General features: G+C 34.7%; 1 protein-coding gene across 4 annotated transcripts in view; it reads right to left on the bottom strand.

Moving 5' to 3' along the window:
• Nucleotides 1–17,141, bottom strand: part of DLC1 (DLC1 Rho GTPase activating protein) — a 244,427-nt gene that overhangs the window by 206,574 nt on the left and 20,712 nt on the right. The window contains exon 1 of one of the 4 annotated variants that reach the window (XM_038136747.1): nucleotides 5,201–5,419. The exons of 1 other annotated variant lie outside the window; for it this stretch is intronic. The gene's annotated coding sequence lies outside the window, so the exon portion shown is untranslated. Of the gene's footprint in view, nucleotides 1–4,149; nucleotides 4,657–5,200; nucleotides 5,420–17,141 lie in introns of those variants that run through there. 2 more of the 4 variants (XM_038136746.1, XM_038136745.1) reach the window with 2 other exon arrangements.

A 17,141-nucleotide genomic window follows, 5' to 3' on the forward strand; every position in this document is an offset into this window, starting at 1 on the left:
TACTTGATAAGGTGCAGTTAAACAGCTTTAATAATGTAACCCAAATTGCTTTGGCCTGGCGTATTTGTCACTTAAAAACAAATGGTTCCTCTTGCCCCTTCCATCTTCTCTTAGCTCCTTTAGCAGAACAACACGTTGCAACAATCCTCCATTCTACTCCAGATTTTCCTCATTTCTTTGTCTAGTCATGTTGATTTCAAACTCACCACCGAATCCCTCTTAGCACAAATTTTTTTATCAAAAGGTGAACTTTCCACCAGTACCACGATGTTCAGCTTGGAACATTTATTTGTTCTAGCACTAGAGACTATTTGTAGTGTTTTAGTCCTATTGTGAAACTCTCACCAGAAACTCTACAACTATAACGAGTGAGCAAGAGTGTGGGAGAACCAATAGAAATTCAGAGGGTAAGAAAATTTATTATAAAATTTCTTTAAGTTCAAGAGCAGTTCATCTAAAGGTAATAGATTTTGAGACAGGGTACAATGGAATAACCATCAGGAAGTATTACAAATCACTGCAAGTAAAAGAAGGGCCTAGACAAAAGTGAAGGCTAGAAGTAAAGAGTACACAGTATGAGTGAAATTGTTTTTAATGATACACACAGCGTAAGCAAACTTTGTATTTGGGATGTGACTGATGTAAAATACACCAGAGATAAAACTCTGGGCATTACTAATCTCAACATAAGTGATTTTTCTCGTTAAATGGAAACAAGCAACTATGGTAATAGTGGATTTGAAATTATCTACCAACAGACTGCTCTTAAATAACTAATACCTGAAAGCATCAACAAACATCAATGGTGAAATATAATATAGAACATATTGAAGTTCAATATCAGTAGTTATTACAATGAAATAATGTTCACATATGACATAAATAGGACTCATATATAAAAATTCTTGATAATTTTGGTTTGAGGTATAATTTATGCATATATACATGCATGCATACACACATGTATTAAAAATACACCTGTGTATCCAGCCAGTCTTAAAGTCCTTACTAAGAATTCACAGTGATCACCTTCTTTGGGCGACATATTTAAAGCCCTAGTGGACAGGGACGTGAGAAACTGGCTCTAGTTGAGCCCACTTTGAATAACATGTCAGACCATGGACCTCCAGAGGCTCTCTCCAAATAGGAAGGAAATCAAGATCTGACACTTCTGGATGTGCTATTTCAATTGCTCTGGTCCTTATGTTACTCTGTTTTTGTCTGTTTGCTTTTGATTTTGTAAAAAGAACAGAGGACCAACAACTCTCACCATACTTTATTTTTTTCTCCAGACAAAACAATAATAGAAAATGGAACCAGATGAATAAAACAAAAAAGGAGAATACTCTAAAATATAGCTTCTTTTTGAGAAAAGAGGAGAACATTTGTAAATTCTCTTCCTCCTTCTGCTACTGCTGTCCTCAGGGAAGCTTTATAACAAAGAAGATACATTCCAGCAACAAAATTCATGTTAAGAACAACAGAAAACTATTACATAAAATGTGGCTTACTACTTCAGACAATCAAGAAAAATAAAACAAGTAAGTTTTGAGACTTAACGAAAAAGCCAAAAGGGGAATCCTTAGATTGCTCCATCACCTAAGGAACAATTTTTGAATTGATTTTAAGCCCAGCACTTTAAAAGAATTACTATAAGCCTTGCCTATTTAAAAATGACATAGTCAAGCTGTTGTCTTTACTTTTGATTTTCTTTTAGGAGGGATTGCTTTGTGTTACAGAGGTCTTTGTGAATTAGGCCTAAATATACAATTTTTTTCCCCAATGTTCTGAGTATGGAATTTGACATGAAGGTCAACAGGTACAAGTTCAAAAGAAAATTACTTTTCAGGCACATAAATTTATGTGAAGGAAAGCGATTTGAATAATTCCTATTACATGGATGTAACCATTTACATTAATTTTTCTCAATGCTGCAGACATAAATTTATTACTTCCTTCAAGGGAGTCATTTGATCCGACTACTTGGGCTATTTTCTTGTTTCACATAAAGAACTTTAACATTTCTGAAGGAACATAGCAAGATCAAAAAACTCTAGATGCTTATTTTCCATGTTCATTATTGCTATGTATCTATAAAATAACTTTCAGAGGTTTATAGACTGTAACTTTTCTGTGAATCCTTTTTCTTGAACAAACGCATCTTAAAAATCCAAAACAAGGTAAGCATAACAGAGAAATTAGACTAAGTAGAACCAGAAGTTGGATAGTGATTTGTCTCCAGGACTTTCATTTAACCCTTCTAAATCAAAAATGCAGGCATTTATCAGTGTTATATTTTCTTACGGTCTACAAGAAACTTCAGAGTTTAATGAGAAAATACTTTCTGGGCTCTCTTCTGTTGTCCACCCTGTGGTTCTACTGCCTCAGGTGTCAAGTATTTTCATCTGCAAATGAGGTCAAACGAGGTCATTACATGCTTTAAACCCCAGAAGTGGTGCTGCAGAAGATAACTGCTTAATAGGGACAATTTTCTTCTGTTTAACTGGAATACTCACTAGTACTAAATACGTGCACTTATACTTGCAGCAGCAAGCATGGGAACACAGCTCAGTAAAAGCCACTAAAGCCAAATCCTTTGAGACATCAATGTTCCAGCAGAAATTTCACAAGGATGACAAAAAAACTCAGTCAAATTCCTCTCAACTTCCCAGTCCCACTTAGATATCACAGCTCTCCCAAACCAGAACATCTAACTGGAGAAGACTTGTCCATAAGCAAATATGTGATTGTGATATTAAAATTCACACCGGAATATACTCAGGAGCAGTTTACTGCCTATTGGTTGTTCCCTGTCCAGCTCAGATGCATTCCCTTCACAACTCAGAGCCAATTCTGACCACCCTGAACATTCTTCTTCCTCCAAATGGCAGTAAAGTGTACAATTCTCAGTCTATTGCAGAGGAGATATTTGACCCCATTCTGGAATATCCTTCATGTCCTTTCACACCACAAAGCCATTTCCTTTCACAACAATCATTTTGAAGAATAGTAAAAGCAAAGTTAAAAGAGTCTTGAAATACATGAATTGATGACTTCGTTTTAGTTACCATTTTGGCCAATAACTACATGGAGTCTTAATGATGCATGAAAGAGAGAAAGAGAGAAAGAGAGAGAGAGAAAGAGAGAGAAAGAGAGAGAGAGAGAGAGAGAGAAAGAGAGAGAGAGAGAGAAAGAAAGAAAGAAAGAAAGAAAGAAAGAAAGAAAGAAAGAAAGAAAGAAAGAAAGAAAGAAAGAAAGAAAGAAAGAAAGAAAGAAAGAAAGAAAAAAATTTCCAGATTACTTATAAGCAACAATTTTCAGGAAGACAAAGAATGCTATATAAATTGACATAAAAAATATTTCTCATATCCAGAACAAATTAATAATTAAATCACAACTTTACATAAAATATAAATGCATTCAAATATTAGTGAAAGATACTATCCTGATTTTCTCCCTAAACTCCTTAACAGCAGAGTCTTGTTATTTTTATTAGTTACATGTTTACTAGGTTAAGAAGAAAAAAAGAGCAAATCCATGCATCCTCCCAAAAATTACAGTCAGCTGACATTTACGGAATCTTACTTTAGCTCTTCTAAACGCTAGCACAGCACACAGCAATCTCTGTATCTAATAATGCATTACTAAAAATAACCCAGTTTCGCTAAAGCCAACAAGTAAACCTTGGAATTTCAGACTTAGAGTATACACCTTTAAGACTGTATTGCCACTTCTATTACAAATTTCATCTAGGACTGAGAAAAGGCTAGAGACCTAGCCCAGCAAGGTATAACTGATATATCTACCTAAAACACTCCTCATCATCATTACCGCTGGAGTGGAGAGAAGGGAAGGTGGGGAGAGAGAAAAAAACATAGCCCTAAATGCCCTCCCTGTTGTTAAATGAGGAGAAAAAACCCAAAACACTCACACCTAACTTTCTTATTTAATGTACATCAAAAATATGCAAGCAATACCATACAGCTCTATTTATATAAGAATGTAAATAAAGTTCAGCATTTCAAGCATATTTTTAAAAGATGAAGAAAAATACACAGAAATTTTTTGTAGGTCTGGCATATTTTATAAACAGAGTTGTCACAGTTTACAACTAAATGTATATTTTTAAAGATTATAAATTTTTTTTACCTCTATTTCTAGTGCTGAGATCCTGAACGCAGAACACTCCAGTGCTGGATACTGCTTGTTTCTTTCCTGAGGTTTTTCTTACCTTCTTTTATTTTTTTCCTTTTTTTTTCTTTTTTAAAAAAATAAATTTGATAGCTGAAAGTACAGAGAGATTCCAAGACAGCCTTACCTAGATGAAGAGAATCAGGAATTCAGGCATGACCTCCCTAAAATCTTTGGCCATGAGAAGAAGAAAAAAGCCCAAAAAACAAAACAAAGAAGCAAACAAACAAACAAAAGAGCCCAGTCCCAGCTAGCTCCTGCTAGCATAAAAGTTCAGATTTCTCTACTGAGATCATTGCTCTATTCTAAGCAGTTTTGCTCAATGTGTGATTCTAACAAAAACACCCTCTGCAGCTGGAGGGAGCCTTAGCTAAGCGTGAGCCTGTCAAGCTTTTCCCAGTGACTTCTGTCTACTAAATTCAGACTGATGTTTTGTGAAAGGGGGCCTCAACAACCAGGCCCAGATTGCCTGAAAAGTATTTCCTGCCTTTGAGAGAGAGAGGGAGAGAGACAGCGAGCCTGCCTGCCTGCGCCAGGGAGAGAGCGCAGAAATGGAGGGAAAAGAAAACGTCAAGACCGAGTGTTTCAAGGCAGTCAGCTTTATGCACTGCTGGGCTATTTCTGCCAAAGAAAAAAAAATCAGTACTACAGCTACATAATGTAAAAATATATTTAAACCTCTCCCTCCTGGATTTTTCTTTTAAAAAAATACTTTACGCTTCTCTAATGCTCATGCAAAGGTAGCAGTTATCCAGAACAACACGAGAACATTTCTGAGACACCTGGTCTTTGACGTCAGGTAGTGAGAAACATGGTCTAAACTTAACACATCACAGTGACAAAAGGTCTACTACTATTCTGTCAAACAAATATACATAGTTAGTCAGATTCCATTTAAAGAAAAATGCTAAAATTGCATTCCTACTCAAGAGAACAAGCTGGATCTTAGAAAACAAATGCTGCAGTTTAAACACAGTCATGTTGCAGGCAGTGGAATATGTTGTTTTACCTCTTTTGAGAATCCTCCAGAGTCACACAAATCCAGCTCTGCAAAAGCAAAAGGACAGACTCCATCTTGATCATATTAGTATTTTGCTGACATAAAACACTTGTAACTACTTCGTTCCAGTTTGACAGGGTGCCTGAATCATGTCTTCAGAGTAACCCACAGCATCTACCTCCTTTGCTCTATACAAATTTAGTGAATATCGTCTGTTTATCTTTTCTGCTTTCTTCTGCCTTCTCTGAACGACTTCCTCTTAGCTGTTCCAGCCTGAGAACTTGGATTACCATTTGGTTTTGATTAAAACCAGACGGACAGCTCCGTGGAAGTTTGAGGGTAAGCTAATGGAAATAACTAGTATGGCTTTAATTAGTGTATTTATTAGTAATAAATATTAGCCATTGACATAACAAATTCTACTAATAAACACATACAAACCCCCATCTTTGGCCACTGGTTTCATATTTAGGTGAAATAACTTACTTAGTATTTATTTTATTTAAGTCGGTGTGACTCATAATGGTAATCAACATGCACAATTTTAATTTTTTTTTTCTTCACTTAAGACAGAAAGTAGTGCTGTTGCTAAGTTTATTCATCTTACTAGGTGGGTCAGTCGTACATCACTTACTCCCTGATGACCTTCAGCTGGTGTAAACTTTATTAATTATTGGTCTGAGTAAATGATTTTATGGTTATTGATCAGATTATTAATTGGAAACTTTGGCCTTTGTCTGGCTTTGAGAGGGAGCTACAGAGGTAACACATCGCAGGTGTTTTTGTATACAAAATAATGTCTGGACATTTACTGACCAAAAAATCTTCATTCAGCAGGCCTGCCACAACTGGGACAGGATATTTATTCTGAAAGGAGATGATAGAAGATCTTCTTAATTACTAACTGCTGATACATGAGTTTCTACCAGCCTCCAACAACTGCTTTTTAACTGTTTATACAATGCCTTCATTAGCTCAATTAAATCTTTTCAAGGGCATTTCTTAAGTCAAAGAAAAGCCAGCCCTGTAGGGCTGTCTCCAGCTCCCACTAATATGGCCATATCTGGAGCTAATTTGTCAAGCTTTAGTTCCTGAGCATGTGGAACTTTGTGCTGAAATCTGCTAAATTTGCTGAATGTGGTCTTCGTTGTCACACATGTAATTTTATATATGCAGTTTTCAGCCTTAAAATTACAGTATTAGCTTTAAAAGTTAGTTGCAAAGTTATGCAGGCCCAAATGGAAGTGGGTTTGAAATTTTTCCCAGTAGCTTTCATGTACATGGATAGTGGAGGTAGCCAGCCTTAAGTGGAATGACTTCCCAGCCTAACCTCTGCATCTTCAAAGGCAGAGGTCTTTGAAGCCCATAAAAGGAAACGGCACATATGCTGGTAAACTCAGAGCAGCCAGAAGCACAGCCCCAGAGGTAAATACCTTTTCAGGATTATTTTTAACTACATTTGGCTACTCTCAGTTCTGAATCCATAACTTTTACTCCACTGTGAAGTGTGATTTATACTATTTCCCTGCAAGATTTCAGTTTGGAATTTAGTGAATAAGTTACAAGCTGTGAAGGGGCACATTTTATTTGCAATTATGCAATTGCACAAATTGCACAATTTTAAAATTTATGTTTATGGGAATAAAAATAAAACAAAAAGCCTTTAGTTTCCTTGCAGTTAAAATTTACTAAAACTGTTTGGCTTTATAATACCAAAAAAAAAAAGTGATGAAAATTTGAAACACTGTTCCAAAAAAATAAACAAATATTTCAAGACAGAATTTTAATTATTTTTTTAAGAATTATTTTTCTTTAGCTAAAGTTTACTTAATATTCCATCACATACCTCTGGTTTTAATTAAATAAGGTGTTCTCTCTTTTATTGCAGAAGTCAGTCACAAGGAATAAGACATTGAAAACTTATAAGTGGGGACAAATTTAAAAGGCATGAGATTATTAGAATATGATCTGCTATGTGAAACAGTTTCAAAAAGAAAACTTATTTCAATTATTCTAATGCTTGACAAAGAGCTGAAAAAGAGAAAAGACCATCATAGACATTGCCCGTGTATTTCTGTCTAAGAAAACTGGGGCAGACTGTCTCCTAAATATCTTTTCCTGCTATCACATCTGCAGAAAGGAGGGGAATAACCAGAGTTTGAATACTTATTCAAAAGCTGCTTTAATAAAACTTTACAATGGTAGAATAGAAAGAACATTTAAGCCTGAAATCCTGACAATTCTGTTTGATCTTGAACAATAAACAGAACGCAAAAATTTAGTAAAGGAATGGAGTACTAATGAGAAACAAGGAAATTCACTAATAAGACCAGTTAATAGCACTTCCTTTGTGGTCAGACTGGCTATAATAAAATGATAGAATTTATCTCCTTGCTATTTCTAAGCCTAGGTCAGACGCAAAGGTGGTCTTTTTTCTTAGCACATCTGTCACTCAGAAAACCATATGTCTCAAAGCTAGGCTATATAAATCAGGTATTCAAAGAACTCCAACTTTCATTTAGGTAATGTTAGTTGAAGAATTGTAATACTCTATTCTTATTATGACTACATTTTATTTCTGAATAAGAACAATGTATAAAAAAATCACACATATGTAACATTATTTGTTCAGGACCATTAAACATTTTTGTCATACTAGTGTAAGCAGAGTAGACTCCATGACATATGGAGAAACTAAAAAGAAAAAGAAAGAGAAACTAATATGTTATTTCCATGATCCTGTATAAAGTGAACTACCAAAACAATTAAAAAACTTAGAAGAATTCAAAGTAGTCAAGCAATTTCTTTTGTAGTAGTACAGAGACATTAATATAATGCAGATGTGGACATTTTCAGACACTCTATTTGTCTGAAGATCTGATGGTCTTTCTAGACCTCGAACTACACATGGTGGTAGGCTCTTCTGTAATTTAGTTCTTGCTCAGTCAAATCCCTACATGAAGCAATGAGAATTTATCCAAATCTTGCAGTTGGAAATTATAGGAAATTATTAATGTAATATAGCTATGGTTTACTGAATGCAAAATTCAAGCAACTTCTGTGAAACAGTATTGGGGTTAGTGGACAGATCTAATCTGTTTTCATGCTTAAAAAGCAATCCTGCTGAGAAAGTAATGTGCTAAATAAGAAAAAAAAACCCACCTGAGGTCTAACTCTCATTTGTCTTAAGAAATAGAAGTTGCCATATGCCTTACAGAAAAACACAAAAGCTGTCAGTAACATATTTCTTTTTTCTTAAGGAGCATATTTAAACCTGATATATTTCCCCTAAAAATTGAAGAATGGGAAAAAACCCAACCCTATTTTGTTTAAATACACCTGGAACTGCTGAAAGTACTGCAAGACAGAGACAAACAGCTCTATTTTAAAAACCATTTTCAAAATTGCCATGTTTTCTTTTGTTTCACAGTGGAATTAGCTGATTTCATGAGGTATTCCATACTTTCACATTCCATAGGCATCAAGTATATGATTTTGTTCTTGCCAAGACATTTTATGAAGATGATTTGGATTTGATGAAATCATTATAAAACACAAGAGGGAGCAAGCGGAGGGAAAGAGAAGCATCCATCAGGCACACACAGACTGGTATAATAGAATGGCTGGGGATCAGGCATGGGAGAAACATGGATTTCATGTACTAGCCCTGTTCAGGGACATGATCATGTTTCCTATATCCTTGACATATCCCAGTGCATTGAATTGCGGTATAAATCTGCTGCACGAGGAAGTCTGAAGAAGGCTCTTTACGATTGCCCAGTTGAAATAGATTTTCAAGTGACAATTTCAGCAAAATGAAATTAATTTGAATATATTAAAGCTATATCTATATGCACAATTATTCACTGCCAAGACTTTATAAAGAGGATACAACTGGAACTGCTTGAAAAAATCCTCATCCAAATCACTAGGGAAGGAATAATATCTGTGTGCATCACTATGAGAAATAATGTTGGGGTTTTGTTATAAAAACCATTTCAAATAAAATAAATATCCCTTCTAAATACACAATTCATTTGGAATTTGCTAATTACATTTCTGCAATTTGGAATAATACATTTTAATTTTCAAGGACTTAATAATTTAGACAGAAATAGTAAAATAATTTTTTTAAAGAACCTTTTGTCTTGCATGTATTTATAGACCTTCTTGTTCTCAGTGATGTATTATTGAAAATTATTATTAAGCCATTAAAAGTTAAAAAAGAAAGTTAAGGCCCTTTTAGCTTTTATTCAAAGATTCTAACTTTTCCACAGAAGATAAACTCTCAAATCTGAGGTTGCTGCTGAGTCAGACCCAAGCACCAAAATAAGATGCCAAATGAAGATTAACATGGATTAAAAGGATACAGTGACTTCCCAAATCAATAGATGATAACCCTCAGGGAGATTACCTATTTTAAGAAGTGTTTTTTCCATTTCCTGTTTTGGGATTTTTGATCATTAACATTCAGGTTCAAATGATCAAAAGAAGGATTTTGTTTGTAACATAATAGACTATTTGAAGTGGGTCTGTCAGGGTTGGTTCTGTTTTCCCTAACATGGATTGTTAGCCATTGCTCCAAACAAATGTCACTTGTTTTCAAGTTTCAAATATTGGTAGAAATTTCTGTCTCACTATTTAAAAAACTTTTCTTCACTAATATTCATATATTATTCACTAATATTCATATATATATATGAATATTCACTAATATTCATATATATGAATATTCACTAATATTTCTTCACTAATATTCATATATATATATAGCTTTCAGGCTACTCTGTTTTAGTAGAGTGAAACATTTTAGAAACACCAAAGATAGAAGCAACTAAATGTTCAAACTTTTCTCAAACTAGGTCTCAAGTGCACATGTTCGTGGACATGCTGGTTGATGTACACACCTTTTTTGTTATGTTGACAAATTGATGAAAAAACCTGTAAAATTAAAATTACTGCAGGCCCTATGGAAATAAAACCTGCCACAATCTACAGCTTCATGTTTCTAGACAACTAACACTAAAGTTCAGCAAGACGTTGTAAAGCTATTTGGTTGACAGTGTTACACAATGATATAAACTGAAGATAAACCAAAGTTTCAAGAGCCCATCAAAGAATAAGTAGTTCAAGTCTCTCTGGAATATGCTCTCCAGATTTTGGCATTGCTTCTACCTCTCAGTAATCGATCAGTATATCTGTCACAACTTGGCAAGAAACTCAGAAAGTTGTGTATTGCTTAACTATATTTTACATTTCCTGTTGTGAAGACTGTATCTTCTATTTTGGGGATATCTTTCAAGCTATTATTACTTTTTAAATCAAGCCCCTATGAAGACAGGTTTTCTTTTAAAAAGCACAAATTTCAAGCAAAAGTATGAAGATATGTTAACTACCCTCCGTTTTCAAATACTGTACAAAAAAGTTGTGGTTACAAGATGAATTAAAGTGGTCTCATGGGTGCTGATGGTACTTTTTATTTCCATAGAATTGACAAGCACTGATAAAGCAGAATACATGCTTGCATATGATAAATATTAAGGATGGTGCCATTAAATATTGGGTATGAGTAAACAATATGCAGCCAGGTTCTTCAGCATTCTTCATCTCTCAGTGAAGACAATTCTTTCCTTAAATCTCACATATATGAATATTCTTGAAGGATGTTGAAGTACATGAAAAGTCACATTTTATTGCTGTTCCTATTCTTGTGATAAGATCAAAATAATTCCACTAGACTCAGGGGAGATACTTCAATTTAAAGTAGTTGAGGATCTGGTCTCATTGTTTCAGACTTGGGTGAGCTGTTTGGATTCATCATTCCTAATTGCTTTCAGACCTGTGGAATGCCAGTCTCTCAAAGGCCATGTTATGCTCAGCATAACTTACATGAGAATTTTCAGGCCTAGAACCTCCAAATCTTTAAGGCTGGAAAAGCCTTTTAATATTATCAATTTCTATCATTAATCCAGTACAACTGTGTTTCCTCACTAAACCATATCCCCAAGTGTCACATCCATGTACCTTTTGAACTGTTCCAGGAATGGTGATTCCACCACTTCCCTGAGTAGCCAGATCCAATGGTTGACATACCTTTCAGATAAGAAATTTTCTCTAATATTCAATCTAAACCTCCCCTGGAGGAACTTGAGGCTCTTTCCTCTCTCTCTCTCTACTGATACTGGTTTTGTGGTATCTCTATATTTATATTTACTATCAATTATTTTATATTTTTCCACCTATCTAAAATATAAGAATATGAAAGAATATAAAGAATAAACAAAATATAAGAATATAAAAGCTGTTGATCCACTTCCTAACCTTTGTGTGGCTGGATGCATAAGAGCATTCAATAACCCCCATGAGCTTATAATTCTTTCTTATTGTAATAACATGTAAATTTGTAGTTGGTGAAACACAGTACTGGAGAAACACAGGGCTCTGTTTCTTCTGTTTGGATATGCACACTCTGTTTAACATTTCTACAGAATCTATAAAGTTTGTGCAAACTCTGCCTTTATTTTCTCTTTTGCAAAATACCCTAAAAATTTACTCTTTCTGTATCACTTTTCATTCCACTACTAACCTGTTTCATCTTTAGAGTCAACGAGAAAATAGTTATAATGGTAATGTGTTTGTTCATAAAACAAACCAAGAAAGGCTGTTTGTCTGTTTTCTGAGAAAATACTTGGGAAACAAATATAATTGTCACTGTTTTCCTATAGAAAAAATCAGTTACTCAAAATAAATTCAGACTTGCCAAACAATAGGGACTTATTGCCTTACTTCAGACAGATTCCTTCCTGGTATCATTTTATTTAGGATCATTAACCTTAGCTATGCTGACTTAAAGCAGTTTGCATGACCATTAGAAGAAAGTTTGTCTTTAGACATTTTAACAGTGCAGATAGTAACCCTAAAGATAAGTGAGACTTTGTGGGAGAAAACTCCACAGTATAACCCTTTACTAATATTACAGATATAAAATTAGTAAAAATTTAATAATCTTAATATGTAAAGTACTTAATATGTAACTAACATTTTACTAGTATATTTTACTGATATACTAAAATATTATCAATACTTTAATAATATCACAGATGTTAAAAGCCTCCAGGGTGCAAAGATATCCATTTAAACATAATTTAAATGGTTTTTAAAAAAGCATATATGAGATTGCATGTTGGTCTTTAATCTTGCTGTATTTTATCTAGAATTCTGATAAGTTAAGGAAGGTCTCAATTTGTGGTTCATATTAGGTAAAGCAGCACAGTGAGAACAACATTTCCTCCATCTGTACATAGACATATCAAGGGCTATTAAACAAAGATACAAACACTGGCTTGAGTTTCTCATCTAAACTTTTGAGGAAACTGGGAGACTGAAGTCAAGAACTAGCAGGAAAATCCCCCAGGTAAGGTGGTCTTGTTCTTATAATCTTTCATGACTCGCCACTACTAAAATCTGCTCTTTGCCACTATAAGACACAGAATATTGGGCCTGACCATCATTCTTACAACATGTTTTCTTGTGACTGTGTTTGTACAGAATATCCAAAGTCAAGAAAATCCAACATTTCTAGCGATCTTATGTCTGTTTCTATTTCTCCCTTGGAGAGACAGATGCAAAAGCTGAAATTTACAATATTTAGCACTTTAGTGGAGTGTCTATTTTGTCTACTTCCTAACTTATTAAAAATCGAGGACAGTTAATTTTTTATGAACAAACTTTTTTTACTAATTGATCTTTCTGACAATAGAATACAATAAAGCTTGGGTGTGCTGCAACTCAGAGAAGAGATGAGCTTCTTTATTACATTAGGCAAACGTGCACACTGTATAATGAGCTGTGGTTGAGGTAATGGATGAGGTTGCAGTGGCAGGAATCTGTTTGGTCACTCCAGCATTTGGGCTGGCACTGAGAAGTCTGCCTGTTGCTCTCTCCTGAGTGAGATGGTTTGACTCTGTGCAGATCCATAGTGAAGACAATTCCTCATGCCTGTTTCTCTGGGGGAAGTAAAATTGTTCAACCCCCCCCCCCCCCCCCCCCACAGGAATTCATTACACTTTCCAGTGGAAGACTTCCTGAAATCTCTTCTCCTGTATGATGGGAGAGACCTGATCCACAGAGCAGAGAGCTAGATAATGCTGGGAGAAAACCACCTGGGTTTTCTTCCTTCTCCTTCTCTTTTCCCTATTTCCAGCAAGTGTTAAAATTGCAATGATACTTAGAGGGATGCAGTGATGAGAATAAGGAGGGCATCAAAGCAGCAGCAAGTTTTTCAAAGGTGGTTTCCATCCAGAAATGGGATAGGACTGTATTGGGAGAGTGCAGTAACTTAACTTTGTTAGGGGATAAGGGCATTTGCTTATTTCCTTTAAAAATATGAACAAAAACAAATCTGCAACACAAGCACCAATTGGGCTGGGAGATAACAACCATATGGTATGTACCAGTGCAACCACATTCTATACATCTCAGCTTATGCTGAGCCATATATTTCTTGCTTTTTCCTTTTTAGCTCAATAAAACCCAACAAAACTTAAAACCCTTCAGCATTTAAATTAAAACCAGAGGATTTGGTGGTTTCTACATTAATCTGACCACAGAACATATAAGGAAAATAAAATGCAAGTAATGTCTCCATGAGATGAAATTAAATATCTGATGTGCAACTGCTGATGACTAAAAGTTAAATTTAACATTTCTGCACACCATTTAGCTAGTTCAGTATTTCACTCTCCATGAACAGCAGCAATAATTAAGGAAGATTTCTTATGGCATTGCCTCTTAGTTTCTCAGTGCCTGAAAGGCTTTGAGCTCACACAGAATACTCTCAGTAGCTTTCACTCTCCTTCTACTCTCCAGGACAAGTATTCCTAAAGTGGCAGCAACCAAAATTTAATGACAACTCTGAATATATCTCACTAATCTGAGAAATTGAGCTCAAAGAGAAAAGACTTCGAAGAAAGAGCTGGGCCTAAACAACTTGGTTTTGAAAAACAAAAAAGACTAAGCAACCAGAATGCATTGAGACTTTTAGGAAAAATAAAAAAAGGAAAAAAATCCCTCAAAGACCACAATTTTCATCCACACTTTTCTAGAATAGAAATTTGTTTCACTCCAACAGTTTTACATTTTAAAACTTCCTTATTAGTTGTTTTTAACATCTAATACCATGAAAAACTAGAGAGACATGCTTTGATTCTGTTCCTTTAAAATTTTATGTCCCAGCAAGATTTCCTTCCTTTTTTTCAAAATTGCCTGTAAGCCAAGACTATCAGTTATTCATGGAGCGTTTCATGCAACCCTTGCTGTACCAGTGTCTACATGATCTTGTGGTCTATTTAGTCTGGTTTTGGACTATAGTACTTATGTCTGCATTGGTGAGCAGTGTCCAATGAAAGTAAACCTGTAGAGGGAAACAGCTGAGGAAGTGAGATCTACATTTTTTGCATTTCAGAAGCTGTGTTTCTTTAACTAGAGGGTGCCCTGGGCTGGATGTATTAGATGTGCTCCGTGTGATGCAGTTTACTTTCATCCACATGCTCCTAGAGCCTGCTATTAAAACATAGTAAATAGGAATGACTAGGAGATTTGCCTCAAGAAATGCTTTGGATTTGTACTGACCTGCTAATGTAGATATATTAGGAATCTGCAAAAACAGTAAACCTCAGTAAGGGAGTTATGCAACAATCCTACAATCCTTCTCAAGTGAAGTTTTAGTTGATTTTATTGGTTTTGTCATGGGCAGGTGGGAGCTTAGCCTTTTTGATCTTGATTAGACATTAGAGTGGTTTGCTAATCTTTCTTTAAAAATTAGTATTAATGATTTTGTTGAATTCTTTATAATTACCACTATGCTATTTTTTCACTAAAACTGCATTGCTGATTCCGAGTAGAAAACAAGACCACATATAGCTTTAATCTTGAAGGGTTTCCACTTCCCTTTTTGCAGAATAAATATTCTATTCATCCCTTGCTTATGCTTTCTTCCTTTTTCCATTTTTGATATTTTCATTGGCAGTATTTGGTTCTTGCATGGTATTCTAAAATAGAGAGCATTTCTCCAAATTTAGCATAGTAAGATGTTTTTTTCCCTCTCTCACATTCCCTACTTTTCTTACTCTGACTACCATGATTGTTCAAAGCTTCCCAGCTGCTAGTCCTTCTAGAAGTGGCAAAACTGACAATGATAAAGACTGTTTTCACATATTTTTCCAAGACCGCGTGTTTAACTTGAGCAAAACCATGATAAGCACAACAGTAGGCTTTGAGTGTGTGCAATATTTGAGTAACAATGATTTTTAACTCAGAGAGAAGAAATCTCAAATTACAAGGGACAAAAGAAATAAAATATACCAGAGTAAATAATAGCATTATGTGTCATTTTTTTTCTCATCATAAGAGTGAGAGTAAAGGAAACTTAAGAGAAATACTTCATCATTAAGAAAAACAACTCTAATTAGAGTTTCTGTATAAACAAATTTCAAAGTTGCAAGGAACCTCCTCACTGAACTAATTAGATAACTGGGGAATTTGGTTTTGGAGCAAAAGTTTATGCTGGTAAAACAATCCAAAACGAACAACTGACAGTGCAACTCAGCATTGCTTGTAAAACTCCTTTTTAAAAATCATTACCTGATTTTTAATTAGATTTTAGGAAATGTAAAAAGAAACAGAGAAACTGCATTCTGTTATAAAAGTGGGTAAAAAAATGAGAAAAAAGTATATTTTTCAAGTCACTTGAGAGAAGATGGTAATGAAAAGATACCTGACAAGGAGTGGCAAACTATACACAGCAAATATTTGTGGGGAAGGTCAAAGAGTAGCAACATATAAGGGAAAAAGATACCAGCTATTTATCTTCAAAAAGAAGTGAGGTAAAAATGAAAGGAATTAAAAAAAAAAGGAGCATATGTTCTGTTAAGATCTGAAGACTCCAGCAGTTTTTCTCACCTAAAACTGGTCAGAAACAGACCAGAAGAGATTCAGCAGATGACATATTCAAAGTAAAAAACAGCAACTGTTTTATTCTGTCTCCCATGACAAAATGATAATTAAATGTAACCTAAGATAAAAGAGATATTTATAATCAAGAGAAGAATTTTGGATAACCTAATTTTGTCATCTGATAAGTCAAAGTCATAATTATCAATATTTAATAGGAGTCCAACTTCCATGTCCTTTACACCATACTAGATTTGTAAGATTACTTTACATACTGGGGAAAGGTGAGATTAAAACCAGCTTTTCTGAGAGAGAGGCAGGCATCTGGAATGCTTCCCAGACATCACAGAAAATTTTCAAACAAAACTTGTAGGTGTTCAAAGTGATAAATATGTCAAGGACGTGTATTGTACTCTTTTACATGGAGTTTTCATTTCGAGTTGTTTCCTGTATTCATATGTTTAGTAACATAGAGATAGAAATATATATCAAGATAAGGTGTATCAAACACTTTCATATCCACTGATTTCCTCAGTGCTCTTTTTGTTATTTCTCTTGTCTTTAATATATCAAAATTTGCATTAGAAATGGGCAGCATTTTTATAGTAGACATGAACTCTTGTCTGTCTAACCAAGATCAATGCTTTAATTGTCTTGGCTAGGCTCATAGGCATCCTATTTTCAGGGAACTCCCCTTTCTATTATGTGCCAGCTTGGTTTTAAAGAAGGTATTATGGTAAATTCTCAGTTACTTGGTTTCCTCTGTGCGTTAAGAAAACATGATATTTCTTTTCTTTCCTTACAATTCAAGATAGTAAGTACTGAATCCATCATAATTAGCTAGAAGACACCTAAAAGCAGGTGCTAGCACAAAGTTAATATACTAATCTAAGGATTCAAAGCAGAGTACAAATGGAAGCACTGAAATATGCTGTCCTGCAAATCTGGGTAACCCACAAAGCCCGTCAGGTATGATTTCTAAAGATCAAAACTATTTTAA

The sequence above is a fragment of the Motacilla alba genome, chromosome 4, assembly GCF_015832195.1.
Source record: "Motacilla alba alba isolate MOTALB_02 chromosome 4, Motacilla_alba_V1.0_pri, whole genome shotgun sequence".
Taxonomy (NCBI): domain Eukaryota; kingdom Metazoa; phylum Chordata; class Aves; order Passeriformes; family Motacillidae; genus Motacilla; species Motacilla alba.